Source organism: Sander lucioperca, chromosome 9, assembly GCF_008315115.2.
Source record: "Sander lucioperca isolate FBNREF2018 chromosome 9, SLUC_FBN_1.2, whole genome shotgun sequence".
Lineage (NCBI taxonomy): Eukaryota > Metazoa > Chordata > Actinopteri > Perciformes > Percidae > Sander > Sander lucioperca.
In genome coordinates, this window is record NC_050181.1 from 24,757,424 (window position 1) to 24,774,923 (window position 17,500).

The following is a 17,500-nucleotide window of genomic DNA, read 5'->3' on the forward strand; positions in this document are numbered from 1 at the left end:
ATGTATTAATTCCTCTTCAATAAATAGTTCATAAAGTTCAGTTCATAAGTCATGTCAACCTGGTGGAAACACTGACATTTCCCATTTTCTTTTAGTGTTTCCTTCCTTCCTTCCTTTTTTTTTTTTTCCCTTCCTTTCATTCCTTCCTAAACCAGGTCGCTCTGCCACGACAAATGATCATTACGGCTCTGTAACAGCAGCAGGCCTCTTCATGCCAAAATGTCACATGTGATTATACAGCGCTGCCTCTAACGTGGCGTTCCCAGTGTCAGCCGAGCTTTGTCGAGGCTGTAAATATCCGTGAACGAGGGAAGGAATCGGGGCTGTCGGAGGAGTGCGGGAGGGGGGGTTAATCACCAGCTCATTAATTAATAGGGAAGATAATTAGCTACGTGTGAAGACGAGTGCTGTATGTGCTGCGGAGGGGGGGAAGCGCAATTAGAAAATGTGTGAATTCTGCTAATAACTCATCTGTTCTTCCTCAGGTCTCTCTGTGTTTAAGTGGCTGATCTGTCAACACACAGCAATTACAGCAGTGAGGATGCAGCTGCGTGACTGGAGGGTTGCTGGTTCGAATCCCCGAGCCGGCTACAATTAACGATGAACTCCCTCAAACAACGCTTAATTGCTTCTGTCACAAAAATGTAACGTTAGCAATTAACAAGTTTTTGTACATGGAAGAAGTATTCCGATCTTTTAAATAAGTAAAAATAGAAATACTACACTGAAATACTAGACTACATACTACAAAAAAATACTCTGAAATACTTCAAATCCCAGAATGCTGTGTGGACTAGCCAGACCCTCCTCCGCAGCGCGGAATGATGTTTTATTTAATAAAGCTACAGAGTAAAAAAAAGGGATTAACGTTTGTTTTCTGGGCATTTAGACTCAGGCTCACTCAGACTGACTGGAAATGAGGCTGGAAGGATTTCACGTGTTGGGGATTGAACCGGTGACCCTTTTCCATGTGCAGTCCAACTTCACTAAGCCAGAGATTCAGCGCTTTCCTTTGCGAGGGATTTTCATAGAAAAATGTCTTAATGGTGCCATCTGTCAACCGTCACTCACGTCAACCGTCACTCACGTCAACCGTCACTCACTTCATCCCAAAGCATATTCAGTTACGCAACCTGCACCAATCAGGCAACGACAAGTCCAAACTGAGCTGTCGGCGTCAGACAGAGATGGGGACTCGAGTCTGAGACTCGGACTCGAGTGTGTGTGACTCGAGTCACACTTAAGTAGCACAAACAGCCGACTTCAGACTTGACTTGCGGCTCGACCCAAAAGACTTCAGACTTGACTCGGACTCGAGCTTCGAGACTCGTCAACAACCTATTTTCATGCAATTGTTGCTTTTTAAATCTAAATGTATTCATGTATTTCTATTTTCTTTTATTGCCGCATATACTGTACGTTGGGGAAACGTATGACGAGCTGCATGTCCCCTGCCCGTTGCCATAATGTGCAACGTGATGCATGCGCTATGCCTTATGTGCGTGCACTCACATATCAAAAAAATGCATGGACGAGTTGTGCCTTTTGTCATTAGTTTTGCTTTCAATAACTTGGTAAACAGTGGCAGTAAGCCAACAGCTCCATGCAAGGTGTGTGGCACCAAGATAAATGATGCCGGGTCAACAACGTCGAACTCCATCAGGCGTCTCCAAACGCACCCAGATAGGTCAGTCACTCACTAATGTGACAGAGACGTTAAATTTAGCATATATCGTCACAGGTAACGAGCTGAACCAGAGACTTGAGACTTGACTTGGACTCAAGCTCAAAGACTTGATACTGCTTCAGGATATATAGAAATATATTTTTAACAGTTGCAGATTGTTGTTTCAGTCACCTGCAGGGACGACATCTCACTTTCACTGTCGCCTTGTAAGCTGGGAATGCAAGTGACACCAGGACGTCTGTTTGAATGTATAACCATGTTGGCCTTGGGTCAAATTTGACCCGTTTTCAAAGTTTTTTATCAGACATTTGGGTTTATTCCAAACTAACTGCCCACATATGTCATGGGTGGTTACGTAAAACGCTCTTCAAAAGTCAAATTGTCACTCAAGTGGCATTTCTTTAAATCAATCACAGTTGTCATAGGCGGCGCTAAACGCCGGACGGAGCAACGGTGCCTCTGCAAAATAGCCTCGGGAAGGAACTTGTTTTGGTGGAACGTGTGTACGTTCAAAAGTAGTTTTAGTCGTGCAACAGAAAACTCAGATTGGACAGATAGTCTAGCTAGCTGTCTGGATTTACCCTGCAGAGATCTGAGGAGCAGTTAACCATAGTCCTCAGAAATCCACCGGAGTTTAAAATATCCGGCCTAAATGAGTGAAATCCGGCGGAAGTGGAACGCCGTGGATATAGACCAGGGATACACAGATCTGATACGCCAGATTGGCATATTCCAGTATTTTTTATATTCCCTTGGTCACACTTAGTTTTCACTTGCCACCTCTGTTGGGAAGATTTTTTGTTGGTGTTGCAATGACTGAATAATAGTCAGACGAGGCTAAAAATTACTGGAATTGAAGAAAAATAAGCGAACAGAGAGAACAACATCTCCTCTGCTAATGAACTCGGAGATGTCAACAGGCCGCACCGGCCAATTTACTTAAAACAAGAGCAAACGCCAATGACAAATGGAGCCAGCGAGAGCATTTATGGAGAGGATGGAGACAAAGCTGGCAATAATGTTCTGCAGCACAGGATGTAATGAGGATGAGGGCTGAGCGCGGGGTTGCTCGGGGAGACGGTGAAGAGGAAGCGTTGTAAATCGGTTTCATTTTGTCTCTGCAACACCAAGGCACTAAAGCTACAACTCAACCAATGCCTTTTTTATACATGTACGTAGTTTATTTTCTTCCTTTTTTTTAATCATCTGCACCGTGTAACTTCATAACATTCTTCATGGTAAACTCATAAAAATATATATATTTAAGCAGCATCTTGTGTTTCACAGAGAAAAAGGATACTTTTCTGAAAATGTAATTGTCAAGTGGTTATTTCCATTCAGTATAAGAAGGGCTGCTCGATTCTGGGGGAAAAAAATCATCATCACGCTTATTTTGGTCAATATTGAAATGTAAATGCAAGTGGACTGTACTGATACAGCACTTTTTGAGTCTTAACGACTACTCAAAGTGCTTTTACGTAGTACAGTAACCGTTCACACACATTCATACACTGTGGCTGAGGCTGCCATACAAGGTGCCACCTGCTCATCAGATAACCATTCACACATTCACACACCAATGTCGCAGTATCGTGAACAGTTCAGGGTTCAGTGTCTTGCCCAGAGACTCTAAGACATGGGACTGCAGGGCCAGGGATCAAACCACCAACCTTCTGATTGGTAGGCCGCTTTACCACCTGAGCCACAGCCACGATTATTTAACGATTGCTCTTTGTCTTTTAGCATTTATTGAACTTGAAAAGAACTTACTGGTTTTATTGTTTGTATTTAATATGCTTGTTTTATGTGTTGGTTTTATTGCTTATCTGTTTTTAATATGCTATATGTGCTGGTTTTACTGTAAAGAGTACCTTTTTGAGTACCATGTAAAGCGTTATATAAATAAAATGTATTATTATTAAAAAACAGTGAAAACACCTAGAACTGTGAAATCTCCCTTAACACTTTTCATATTATGAAATATGTTTGAAGAATTTTTTTTTTTTCAATCAGAACACAAGACAGAATAAGGCTGGTTACACACTGGATGCGTCGCGCGAGCGTGGCGTTTCTGTTGCGTCTCAGAAGCGTGGCGGCTGCGTGGATTTTTCTGTGTCCTACACACCAGAAGCGTGTCTGACGCGGCGCTGCTCCTGCTGCTAGGTACAGGGAGGGCTGATCTCGGGACATAGCGCCGACACATTCAAACTCAGAAAAATGGGTAAGTGGGCTGTCTGTTAAATGGGTATGGGTAAGTGGGCTGCAACTTTGTGTAGCTGGACTGTCACTCAGAACACACACTACGTTGTTATTGTAGCCTATTCTACCCTTTATATATAGGCGTGTTCCACGTATGGGGAGAGAGTTGTTAAACTTAAAATAAATATATAGCCTACTGATTTGATTAAAGTAAGGCAACGTCGGCAGTATTGACTGCAAAATATGTTACAGAATATTTCGTTCTGTATGACAGGTGCTATACTTGAAAATCTTTTCTCTGAAATTTTTTATTACATTTATATCTACATTGATGTCAAAACCTAGAGACTTTCAAACATCAAGATGTCATTTATTAATATGTATTCGTGTCTAAATGACATATAAACATCTTTTCCTATTCTATTTTGCCTGGAAACGCTTCCAACACGCTCGCGTCTCGCGTGAAAAATAGGCGTCGGTTCTATTTCTAGCAGGCACGCGTCTCAGGCGTGTCTCACGCAGGCAGTGTGTAAGCTCTAACCTGTTAACATGGGAGCCGAAATAAAAACGGCGCGACGCATCCAGTGTGTAACCGGCCTAAGAGTTTACTTGTAAAACCTAATTACTCTGATCTTGATTACTCTGTTTTTGTGATCATCAGGAGCCAAAATCATAACCGCAATTAAAATGTTGATTAATTGCACAGCCCCTAAGTATGAGCGTCTTTCTATTTAAAAAAAAAAAAAACTACATATAACAGATGCTATCCTATAATAGTGTCACAGGAAGAAGAGCACGAAAACAGCCGGGGTTGTGGGTTTGATTCCTGGACATAACGTCTGTGTATATGCAGTCATTGTCACTATAAGCAGCGTCCACCAAACTGCACGATTATTCTGTTTTTCTGATGTCTACCCGACACACCAGCCTCACACTCGACACAAACCTCGGCCGTGTCACCGGCCGCTGTGCTGCGATTGGTCTAATTGCCCAGATTTACCGGGTCAACGACGCTGTTGACCTATCAGTGGCGAGCAAGAGCCCTCGACCCCCTCGACCCTACGAGAATGATTCAGCTAATCCTCTTAAAGTGTGTGTGTGTGTGTGTGTGTGTGTGTGTGTGTGTGTGTGTGTGTGTGTGTGTGTGTGTGTGTGTGTGTGTGTTAACCACCTAAATATCCTTTTATTTCAGTTTCAGTTTCAGATGAAGATAATTTTTTGGGGATTTTGGCCCTTTATTTGTATAGGACAGCTGAAGACATAAAGGAGGAGAGACTCTCACACCAACTAATGTATGATGTCACTTTTCCTCTTACTACCAACCCTAAGGCATTCTGGGAAATGCAAGGAAAACAAACTAAAGCAGAAGTAGAACAAAGGATGTTCAGTTCAAGTGGGATCAGCGACAAAGTACATTTTAAGACAAGAAACAGTTTTTTTTGTCCGTTGGCGTTACTTTACATTGACATCACAGTGTTCTGAATCCCATACCCTCTTTATTCATTTTCATGTCCTCGCTCACCCGTTGTTGGACGTCTGCACATCATTTCCAGCCAAAGTTTTCATTATGAGAAGCGACAGCAAGAGAGCGTTCTCTGAACGCGCCTGGGCAGCTTTCAGAAACAGACAAAAGACCTGATTGAAGAGCACTTCTGGTAAATACTAGGGGCAAAAAGCTGGCGCTCGCCCAGCTGATTGGGACGAGCAGCGATTGGAAAATCGCCCCTAATTGTCGAAATTGAATCAAGAACTAACAAACCATATTATGAAGTTAAAGACCTCGACAGCTCCGGTTAAACTCAGTCAGAAGAGACGCGGTCTGCTGGTTTCTGCTCCTGTTCATGCTCCAAATTAAAGCCATTTGAGAGTATTAAAGAGCTGCTTTTCCTTTTAAATGTTTTTTCAAGAAAACGCCGTTTCGTGTTGATATTGATTCATCACAGGAGCTTGACCAGATTAGCTGGGAATTAAATGCCTTGCTTAAGGGCAATGTTGCACCTTCCACAAGTCCTCTACTTTCTATAATAGTTATTCCGATTAAAGTAACGCCTACCATACACTAGAAGACTCTGGACAGACTTTGAAAAGACTAAAGACTGACACCATCTCACATCTAACGTAGACTGTCATAATATGTAAAGACTGGGGATCTTGCAGGGTCACACATTCATTTTGAGGAATTTAACCAAGGCAGCTAGCTACCGTTAGCTGGTAACTTAGGGGAAAATTTGCAGATTTTCTGTTCTGCCGTCAGGGTTTGCTGCATGTCATTCCCCCCCCCTCTCTCTCCCCTTTCATGTCTTCATCTGTCCTGTGGAAATAAAGGCCTAAAATGCCCAAAAATAATCTTAAAAAAGAAAAAATTACTATTTACAATTTACCAGCCAAATACTGGTAAAATATGATAGTGGCTGTTAGATTTGCATCACGCACCAGCCAAACAAACAATGGTAATCCATTGAGTGGCTGTTAAAATTTGAACATAAGTTAATTTTGAATAATCTCACGCCTCTACTACTGCAACTCCCTCCTGGCTGGCCTGCCTGCATGTGGCATCCGGCCCCTGCAGCTCATTCAGCAGCAACCTCCCCAAGTTCTCTCACACTACACCGCTCCTCCGCTCTCTTCACTGGTTACCAGTTGCTGCCCGCATCCGCTTCAAGACGCTAGTACTTACATACAGGGCCACGAACAGATCAGCCCCAGCTTACATCCAGGACATGGTCAAACCCTATACCCCGACCCGCCCACTCCACTCTCCGAGGGACAACTAATCACTCAACAAAATCCCAACTGTTTGCTGTCCTGGCTCCTAAATGGTGGAATGAGCTCCCTGTTGACATCAGGACGGCCAAAAGCCTACGCATATTCCGCTGAAGGCTAAAAACACATCTCTTCCGACTGCACTTCAGATGCAAAAATATATACTTTTAAAGCTGCACTTTCATATGGCTCTTTGTAGTTTTGCTTATTTCTAATGTACTTTTTTACTAGTTTGCACCTTCAAGGTTGAAAGCACTTAATTGGAAGTCGCTTTGGATAAAAGCGTCAGCTAAATGTAATGTAATGTAGTCTGCGACTTTTTAAGCATTAAACATACCAACTAGTATTGTCTGCCCCCTTTCAATCATTTTCTGAATGAATAAACCGAATGTGATCAACTCTCTGCTTGTTATTCTGCAGAAAACCGCGAGCAGCAGAGACCCTCGTGCAGCCAGAAGCTCTCAGGTTCAATCCCTACGGCGGCCAGCGGTGTCCATCAACAGTCACTGAGCCTAGCTCCTGCTCACTGAAAGCCATCTGGAATCACAGCATCGACTGAAAGCCTAAAATATAAATGAACTACAATCTTGCAACACTTTCACGTCCAATCCAACACTGTGTTTATACGTCATCTCCTCTTCAACACGTAAGACGAAACAATGCTGAGCATGTAAAGCATGAACTTTAACATAACATTTCTGTGTTTTCAGTTTCCAGTATGACTTATTTAAAGCAGGAGAGTCAAATAATTCAAAAGGACTTTGATTGACAGGTGATCTCAGTGTATTGTGGTGCAGAAATGAAGCAGAAATGGAGAGACGAGTGAAGATCTGGTGGATTGTGGACTGTGGGCTGAGTGAAGTGGCTCCTGCAGCAGCGAGTGTATTTAGTGTGTCAGAGGCCAACTGGGGTCAGCTGGAGGGTCAACTCTCGGGGCTACGTTTACCCGCCTAAAAAAAGACCAAAGAGCTGAACTATAAAACAGGAGGAGGCTCTGGGTCATATTTACACACAGGGGCATTAGATCTAAACACACGCACACGCACACGTGCACGCATGCACACACGCACGTAATATATTGAGTGGCTGGTAAAATTTCAACATTCATTATAGCTGAACAAAAAGCTGACAAAAAGGTGACTTTAACTTCCACCAAAGTGATTTTCTGGTAAGATACTTGTACTGTTACTGCTTTCTAGTACTTTATACAAGCCTGCCTGGCTGAACAATATGAGTAAGATATCTAACTGCGATCAGTTTGACGGATATTGCCATTGATCGATGGATACGATTCACAATATTGGAGGGAATGATCATTTGTGTATCCTTTTTTTCATTGAAAAATATTCAAATAAAAAAAGGATCTGTACCAAACAAAGATTTTTTTTTTCTGTAGTCTGTAAGATAGGACTTGTTGGCTGGGCTGTTTCTGCAGCACCACAATACTTGATTCAGAATGGTTTGGCACATATTTAGCCTTTAACAAATATTGCCTGTCCATATTGCGATTTCGATCAAATTGCCATTAATTGTGCAGTCCTACACACACACACACACACACACACACACACACAAGAAATCAGAAACACACACTTCAGTTTCCTGACATCAAAACCAACAAGTCATGGATGAACCATATTTCATCGATCTGGAATTCTGTTGAGAATGAAGAAGATGAATTTCAGCAGTGATGTATCTTGAACTCGGCACCTTTGCACCGTATTTAACACGCGGCGGTTGTAACGGGTCATACGAGGCGCCTCAACGAGGCGTCTGCAGGTCATGGGAAGCAGCAGAGTGGCGGCTATCTAAACCTCTGACAGCTGGTCACACACACACACACACACACACACACACCTCTCTCTATGTGTTCCTACACAGTAACAAGCTCATGTTCCACAGCATTTCGACCTGGAATTGAACTTTAAAAAGCCATTTGAAGAAACTAGGGGTGCAACGGATCACATAACTCACAGTTCGGATCAGATCCCGGTTTTAAGTCACGGATCGGATACATTTTTCGGATCAGTCCAAAAAAAAGGGGAGGATTTAAATGATTTATTAAAAATGTAATAAAAATTACTTTTAACAATAATAACTTCGTTCACCAGTAAATTGCTGTTAAACGACAAAAAACAGATGAGAAAAGGGTATTTTACAATAACTTGGAATGCACCACCAGGTTGACCAGTTTTAAGTTTAGTCACGTCTGTGTTGTTTTTCCGACAACAGCAATGACCAAGTGCTAGTTTGTGTCTTTTAGCTCATCGCTTTAGCAACAGACTGTTGAATATCTCTGCTCTACAGTGAAATACAGACACACTTATACACCGTTTAGCTGTCGGCATTTTAACCGTGTTTAATCCAGCTACTAGCTAACAGTAGGCTAACATCAACGTTACCTGCTGCCAAGTTAACTTGCGTGACATGTGTTGCGTTTTCTTGAATTTTTGAGGAAGGAGAGGCTCGGTCCAATGAAGATTTAACAAAAGATTTAATAAGAAAAAAATGACATGATAGAACAGGATTTTACGTTGCAGCGGGCTGAAATAGCCGTCTCTCCTAACGGGTCCACATCTATTCAGACCCTAACCACCTTCCTCTCCTTCACTATATCCTTCTGGACATGTGGGCGGTTCCTTTAAACGATCCTAAAACCATTCCCATTGGTCCTTTGATGGCACGGTGGCATGTTGGGCGCATCTCATTGGTTTTCTTCGTTGCCCACATATGGAGGGCATACCTCTAACATAACGCGTGTTTGGTGTTACTCCCGGACACAGATCAAAGATCGCGTGAGGATGTAACTTCTTTTCAAGCTACAGGAATTGACATTCTTTTGTTCTAATCTAGTCGGCACGACAGCAGGGGTTTGGCTCCGAGACGGATAGACAAAAGGTTCCTTCCTGCCGTGTGACAAAGAGCTTCCTCCAGTATGCTAAGTGACAGACATGATCTAATTTATCTTGAGAAACTTAGGACAGAAAGATACTGATACTAACAGTATTGATACAATCCTTTCCTGCCTAACCCAGCTGCAGCGTACATTGTGAATACATCAAAACATAAAAGTACATTGATACCAAAGATCAGCAGTGTTTTAACTTTTTTTAAAACTCAACACATGCAGCGATGCTTCTGTTGCCTCTACCTAGGGGTTTCGGGAGCATCAGAGAGCACTGAAATGAGGCGCCGAAATCCATGTTGCTATTCCGTCCGGTAGATAGCGAGCACCGGTGCCATATTAACAAAGGATTTTAACATGCGCCTTTGACGTGAACAGAAAATTGTGTTGCCTGTATCTTTTCACGGCCACCCTCCATAGAGATTTATCAGCCTACTTTAAGTAACAGCGACAGTAAACATTTATTTCACATTGTTATTATAGTTAAACTTTGCAACTGATCACATGCGTTCCGAACCGTGAGTGTTGATCCATACGGACCACGGATCAACTATGGTCCGCTACACCACTAGAAGAAACCCACACAAACAAACAATCTAAACCGTATTAATTCCAGACTGAACATATAACTCATAAAACATGAAAATGCAGACTGAGAAACATGACTACAGGAAATTAACTGCCAAAAGTAGACAGGCTGCAGATGGAATTACACTAAACCCATCATTGCATGCTGGAAAATAATAATGCAAGTCTTTTAGGGCATCTGAATGCGAGCACGATGGGTATATTATGGGTGGTTGAGTATTTATTTTTTTTAAAAAAGGTTCCTGGAAAAGTACACGTGGTTAAAAAAAAAATTGAAAAAGGTCATAACAGTCTTCCAGATCAACAAACAGCCACTGTGCTCAACAAACAAGCTCAGAACACAATCAGAGCTGCAGTGAAGAGGACACAGAAGAGAAGAGCCACCGGTCAAATATTTGTTTTGTTTCAATATGATGTGGAAACAGTGTGTGTCCTGGTATATATACACACACACACACACACACACACACACACACACACACACACACACACACACATTAAATATGAATCAATATACAGAGAAGCATAAACACTGCCCCAGTGACATTAATGAAACCAACTGTGACAGTGTGTGTGTGTGTGTGTGTGTGTGTGTGTGTGTGTGTGTGTGTGTGTGTGTGTGTGTGTGTGTGTGTGTGGATGGTGACCTTCAGGCACAGCTGAGGGTCTAACTGCCAGCACTTATCATATGCGTGGAATGCATGACTGAATGCTGTGTGTGTGTGTGTGTGTGTGTGTGTGTGTGTGTGTGTGTGTGTGTGTGTGAGGTATTTAGGTGTCTCTTTAGCAGAATTAGCTGTAAAACTGTCATTCACGGTCCGAACAGGAGACGCCTGTTTGCATGTTTCTCAAGACATGCAGTTCAAAGTCTCTGTGTGTGTGCGTGCGTGTGTGCGTGTGTCCCTTGTGTGTCTTTTATGCTGTGTGATAGACAATGCCCACTGTGTGCATGTCTATCTGTAGTTTAGTGTGTTGATGAGGTAGTCATAGATACACACACACACACACACACACACACACACACACACACACACACACACACACTCTGAGAAGTACAAAGAGAGCTGTATTCACTCACACACAAACACACACAACTGTTGCATACTCCGTCATTCAGTTAATCCATACTCAAAAACACAAGGAAAGACCAGAGATGGCTGTTCTACAGTCAAAGTGCTCTTCAGCGGGGAACTGAAATGCCTCGCTGATTCATGGGAACTCTGAGTGAACAGGGAACAGTTGAGAGTTCAGTTCAGTCAGTTAACATGCTAACTGCAGGCATGCTAACATGCTAATGATCATTTGCTTACATTATGTGGCTGTAGAGTTTTTAGCAGGGAAGAGTTTAAGTCTATTGTGATTGAATGCAAGTCCATAACTTAAAGTCTGAGTCAGACGCAAAACAAGATGATGAATCAGTATTTTATGTTTTTGGTTTCCAACAATTTATCAGGTCAAAACTAGGTTTGGGTATCATTTTTTTCTTCTTCTTCCCAGTACCGGTGCTAAAACAATACTTTTGAAACAGTGCCGGTGTCTAAACGGTGCCTGAACCAGATATAAAAAAATATATAAAAAGACATCACAAAACGACAGTTTGCGACATTAAAGAACGGCTTGTTTACTGCCAAGGCTATATGGTCAAATTGAAATCATCAGACACCAAAATGATGAACCACTAGATGGCTTAAGGGTACTTTACAACAACAGCTTGAGTTTCTCAAGATGCAATTGAATGCACCATCCCGTCAGAACTTTGACTCCGGCAATGGCCACGGTGTCTTTAGCTGCCGACTGTTGGACGCCCCGGTGTTGGAATCATTTCCAGTGAAATGCAGCCACACGTTAGACCGTTTAGCTTTCAGAATTTTAACCGTGTTTAAACAGCTGCTAGCTAACGGTAGGCTAACGTTACCTGCTGTCAAATGTAATGTTGACCAGCATTCTGTTGCCTCTAACATCCGTTTGGTAGAACGAGAGAGAGCATGCAGCACAGGCATTTAAGTAGCACCAAAATAAGGCATCGAAATCTGGGTTGTCATGTGGTCCGTTAGGTACCGGTCGTTAAGGCACTAGTGCCATATTGGCACCAGTTTTGGTACCCAACTCTACTCAAGTCAAGTGTTGCTGGGTGTTAAAGTGCTCATATTATGCTTTTTGGATTTTTCCCTTTCCTTTATTGTGTTATATATCTTTTTTGTGCATGTTATAACATGCACAAAAAAGGTTTACAAAGTGACTGGAAACTGTTCACCAACTGCTCCAAACAGCTCTATTGTAGTCCAGCCTTTACTTCAGAGACAAACGTGGTCACTTTGTAACACACGTTATAATGCTCGCCTAGCTGCTAGCATGGCACGCCCTCATACTCTGCTTCTGACTGGCTAGTAGTCCTTACCTAGGTACTGTCAGGGCACGCCCTCATACTCTGCTTCTGACTGGCTAGTAGTCCTTACCTAGCTACTGTCAGGGCACGCCCTCATACTCTGCTTCTGACTGGCTAGTAGTCCTTACCTAGCTACTGTCAGGGCACGCCCTCATACTCTACTTCTGACTGGCTAGTAGTCCTTACCCAGCTACTGTCAGGGCACGCCCTCATACTCTGCTTCTGACTGGCTAGTAGTCCTTACCTAGCTACTGCGCATGTGTGACTCCCAACAAAGATGTTACAGCAGTGAGAGGTCTCACTCTATAGCTAAAACAGAGAGCTCAACACACAGGGTGAAAAGAGGAGCTGCAGCAATGTGCAGTACAACAAAAATATGGTGTTTTTTGAAAATTAAACCATGTAAACCTATTCTGATATAACCTCTAAAATGAGCATCATATGAGCACTTTAAGACAGTTCCACTTATGTAACTGGCTAACAACATAAATAAGCACTCAGTCAAAATGTTCTTACATTATGACGTTTTTTTTAGAGTCAGCGTGACTTAAGGATATCATTACCTCTTATCAATGTAATTCCATTTATCCGCTTGGAAATCATAGAAAAAAGACGCTCCTCATAACTCAAGAGAACTTGCCTGAGAATCAACATGTTTTTTTACTTTCCTTCAGTATCAAAATAATCCAGTGGCAGTTGTCTGTACAACCATAGCTACACTGCAAACAGGAGCTGCTAATGGCTAATTCTATATACTTTTAATGGCAAAATGTAAACAAATAGAGGCTAAAAAGCACTTACTGACTCCATTATATAGAACACTATACTTCCTGTTGTGTTTACACAAGCAGCCAAATTATAGGAACAGTAGATCGAAAACACATCTACTGAGCATGACTATTCCCAAAATCAAACATGAAAAAAAGGCCACAGCAAACTTACTGACTCCATGGCAACATTATACTTTCTGTTTACATGCCCCCTTACCAAAATGACTGAATGGAAACAGTGGTTCCAAAACTTAACGCATGATAATTCCCCCAAATCTAACATTCGTTTGTGACACAGCTCCATTAAATATATTGAATAAAGCTGCTGAAGTTATTATTTCACATCTTTGGAGCAGTTGTGAAAGTCTCGGTGATGACAGCTTGACTTCAAAAACTGATCCGTGTCCTCTTGAGCAAGGCATGTCGACAGTGTTGACAAGACAGAGGTCGTGTCGGAAATGAAATAAAGGCTCAAATGGGACAATTTTCATGCCATTTCTCCACCAGTCAATTCCATCGAGAAGGGGGCTGAGCTTTCTGTCTCGTCCCGCTCACTCACTACGGCACATTTTTATTCATAACCGCCCGGCATTCAGCCTGAATAGACAGTGATAGAATTACACCGCTCAGAAGAAGACAATGACACCACATCAATGAGTGCGGAGCGTCGCTGCCCCCCCCCCCCCCCGCTGACGAAAGGTCATCCATCTCGGAGCCTGAAATCAGACTCTCGAGGGCCAGATGGGGATGATGTGCGATAGGTCCGAAATAAAAGAAGAGGGCTGGAAATAGAATCAGCGGAGAGAAAAGGAGAGGAAGACAGACAGAGAGAGGAAGGCCGGGGAGGACGGGCAGACTTCATAAAGCCATTAGGGACCAACTGAGACAAAAATTATATTTTAAAAAGGTGCTTCGACAAATATAAAAACGTCACACGGCTCAGTGAAAACGTAGTAGTGTAGATGTAGCCTAATACGGTCATATTCTACACTCTGTGATAACACTTGTGATATTGTCAATTTTCATTTTGAATCCAGGACTTTTATTTTGTGATCTTCTATTTATGTAAAAACCTTTGAGTAATGTTACGGACATTTAACAAAAAAAACAAAAAAAACAAAAAAAAAAAAAGCAAAAGACTTCATCTACTTCTACTTTTATGAGCGGTGCCCCAGCTCCCACGCATCCCATAATTCCTTGTGGGCATGACAGCGCACAAACAAACACAGGAGCCCTTATTTTACCCACTCTTGGAAGCCAGTGGCATGCACATTCGCGCGCGCACACACACACATAAGTTTGTTTCACTATCTTTGTGGGGACCCGTCATTGACATAATGCATTCCCTAGCCCCTAACCCTAACCTTACCCATCACAACTAAATGCCTAACCTTAACCCTTACCCTCACCCTAACCATAACCTAATTCTAACCCTGATCCTAAAACCAAGTCTTAACCCTCAAACAGCCCTTTAACCTTGTGGGGTCCAGCATTTTGGGCCCCACAAGGCTGTGCAGACCCCACAAGTATACTGTATTCCCTGGTTTTTGGACCCCACGAATATAGTAAAACAAGCGCACACACACACACACACACACACACACACACACACACAAGTGTTAGCTCTGCCTAGAGCAGGGCATCTGTCACCGGTCATCACAGAAAGAGAGAACATTCCTCTTCTAACAACAACAACACACACACACACACACACACACACACACAGTAAAACACACAGTAACACACACAGAGTAACACACTGTAATAAACACACACACACACACACACACACACACACACACGAAAAGTCATCTCAGCAAACTAACAGCTACATCCACATTCCCTGTATCCAAAAACAGAAAAGTCCCTCTCAGCAGATAGAAAATTGAAAACAGCCTGAATGCCAAACGCTCCGCTGCTTTCTGTCTTTTTTTCACATTTTGAATTCCTGCAAAGTTTGTTCAGCAGTGAGAGACCAGACCAGAGCAGAAAAAAGGTCTAGTTAGGTTTTCAGTTAAACTGATTTCTTCACGTTTCTGCAGGAAGTGTGACCCAGTGTGAACTTCCCCCCGTGTTGTGGGATTAATAAAGGATTTTGAAACTTGTACCGTGAATAAAAATTCGAGACTGCGCCACCCACTACACGTTGAGGAAGCTTTAGGACAAACAAAAATACATGAAACTGGATCTAATTTGGTAATAAAGCATGGTACGGAGTTATTCTTGTGCCTTTTCAGTCCAAGCCAAAACTTCTCAGGACTCAAACAAAAATCACTAACGGAAGCAACAAAAAAAAAAATGTATCATCCTAAAAGGTAAAACTTAAAACTTGTAAATGTAGCGGAGGAGAGTAGGAGTCAGTGATGTCACTGTTTATCAATGTCAATATTCATTTTATATGATTTATTATCAGTCATCAGTCTATTTTAATACTGTTAACTGTCTCGTTTTATACTGCTCAGTTTATTTTCCGGAGATTTATTATAGAGCTAAAAGCGGTTGCCATGGAGACCTGGTTGTGTGTATCGGGGGCGGCCCCTTCACACTAGAACGGTGCACCCAAGGGGGTAAGCGTCTGTCAACAACCCGTACCTCCTATGGCGCCATTTTGATGCTAACAAGCACTCACCCACCGTTAGCATCCCATTGACTTCCATTCATTTTGGCGTCACTTTGACAGAGAATAACTTTACATCTGAAGCGTTTAAAGACTCTATTTGTCCGTTGTTTATTTCTAAAGAAACACGACAATGTATAAAAGGCTCCATTACCTTGTACCTCATGTTATGGCTTTGTAGCAGACGTTTTTATTAGGGCTGTCAAAATAACGCGTTAATTTCGATTAATTAATCTGAGAAAAAATAACGCGTTAAAAAAAATCTGGTGCCACTGATATGTCTGCTCTTCTCTCTGGTGCTCTGAAACAGACAATACAGGCAACACAAACGCCGCTGCACGTGACGCTAGTTAACATTGTATTCAACAGCAGCTAACGTTAGCCTACCGCTAGCTAGTTAACACTACACTCGACAGCAGCTAACGTTAGCCTACCGCTAGCTAGTTAACACTACACTCGACAGCAGCTAACGTTAGCCTACCGCTAGCTAGTTAACACTACACTCGACAGCAGCTAACGTTATCCTACCGCTAGCTAGTAGCTGGATTAAAAACGGTTACAATGCTGACAGCTAACGCTGAACGGTGTAAAGTTTGACTGTGTTTTTACTGTAGAGGATTCAACACCGGGATGTAACAATCTGCAGCTGCCGTCGGAAAAACAATACAGATGGTGCGTTCAATGAAACTGGTAAACTACAGCTTCGTGGTGTATTTGAAGTCCTTTTCCTATCTGGTTGTTGTTTTTGTCGTTCAACAGCAATTTACTAGTGAAATAAGTTATTGTTATACATTATTATTAAATCATTTAATTTTGACCATATGGGCTTAGCAATAAACAAGCCGTTCTTTAATGTCACCAACTGTTGTTTAGTACCCTTTTTTTCTTTTCTTTTTTTACTTTCTTAAAAAGTATAGGTTCAAACACCGTTAATTATGTATGCGATTAATTTCGATCAATTAATCACAGAGTATGTAATTAATTAGATAAAATTTTTTAATCGATTGACAGCCCTAGTTTTTATAAAAGTAGGCTAACGATTGGGTCATAACCACGAGACTTACTGTCTCATAGTAGAGGAATTACCGTATAGTACAGGAGAAGCTCTCAGGCAGTTTGGACTTACATTAGCTGTTTAAGTTTAATTACTAATGTTAACTATCATTTTAGTGATCAATAATTAGCCTGTGTCCATGTTATCTCCTTACATATACCTACGCTCTCCGTCTCTGCTAGATTGGGAATGATTGAGATTTCTCTTGGCACAGCTACCAGAAGACTTCCAACTTTCAGACAGGTTGCTCACGTCACATCTACCAGTCCCTCCAGGATTTCGCGGCCTTTTTTTGAGATTGTTGCGGCCCAAAATGCCTGATTTCGCGATAAAAGTTGCAATGTCTTTTGTATGTTTGTTGCAATGAAGTTGCGGGAGACAGTGAAAGCTGCAAAAAAGTTGTGATTTTTTTTTTTTTTGTATAGTTCTTTAAAAATAAAAAGGAAACATGTTTTGGGGAGAATAAAATTACTCTGGCTGAGTTTTCCTAGTAACCTTTCCAAAAAGGCTCAGGATGCTGTAAATGTTGGT

At 42.0% G+C, this 17,500-nt stretch overlaps 1 protein-coding gene and 1 long non-coding RNA gene across 6 annotated transcripts in view; both read right to left on the reverse strand.

Moving 5' to 3' along the window:
• Positions 1–14,597, reverse strand: part of LOC118495791 — a 19,104-nt gene extending 4,507 nt beyond the window's left edge. Inside the window, exon 1 of the long non-coding RNA XR_004898227.1 lies at positions 14,586–14,597. This is a non-coding gene — a long non-coding RNA (uncharacterized LOC118495791). The remainder of the gene's footprint in view (positions 1–14,585) is intronic.
• LOC116043966 (disco-interacting protein 2 homolog C) overlaps positions 1–17,500 on the reverse strand; it is a 270,352-nt gene that overhangs the window by 194,807 nt on the left and 58,045 nt on the right. The gene's annotated exons all lie outside the window — the stretch shown is intronic.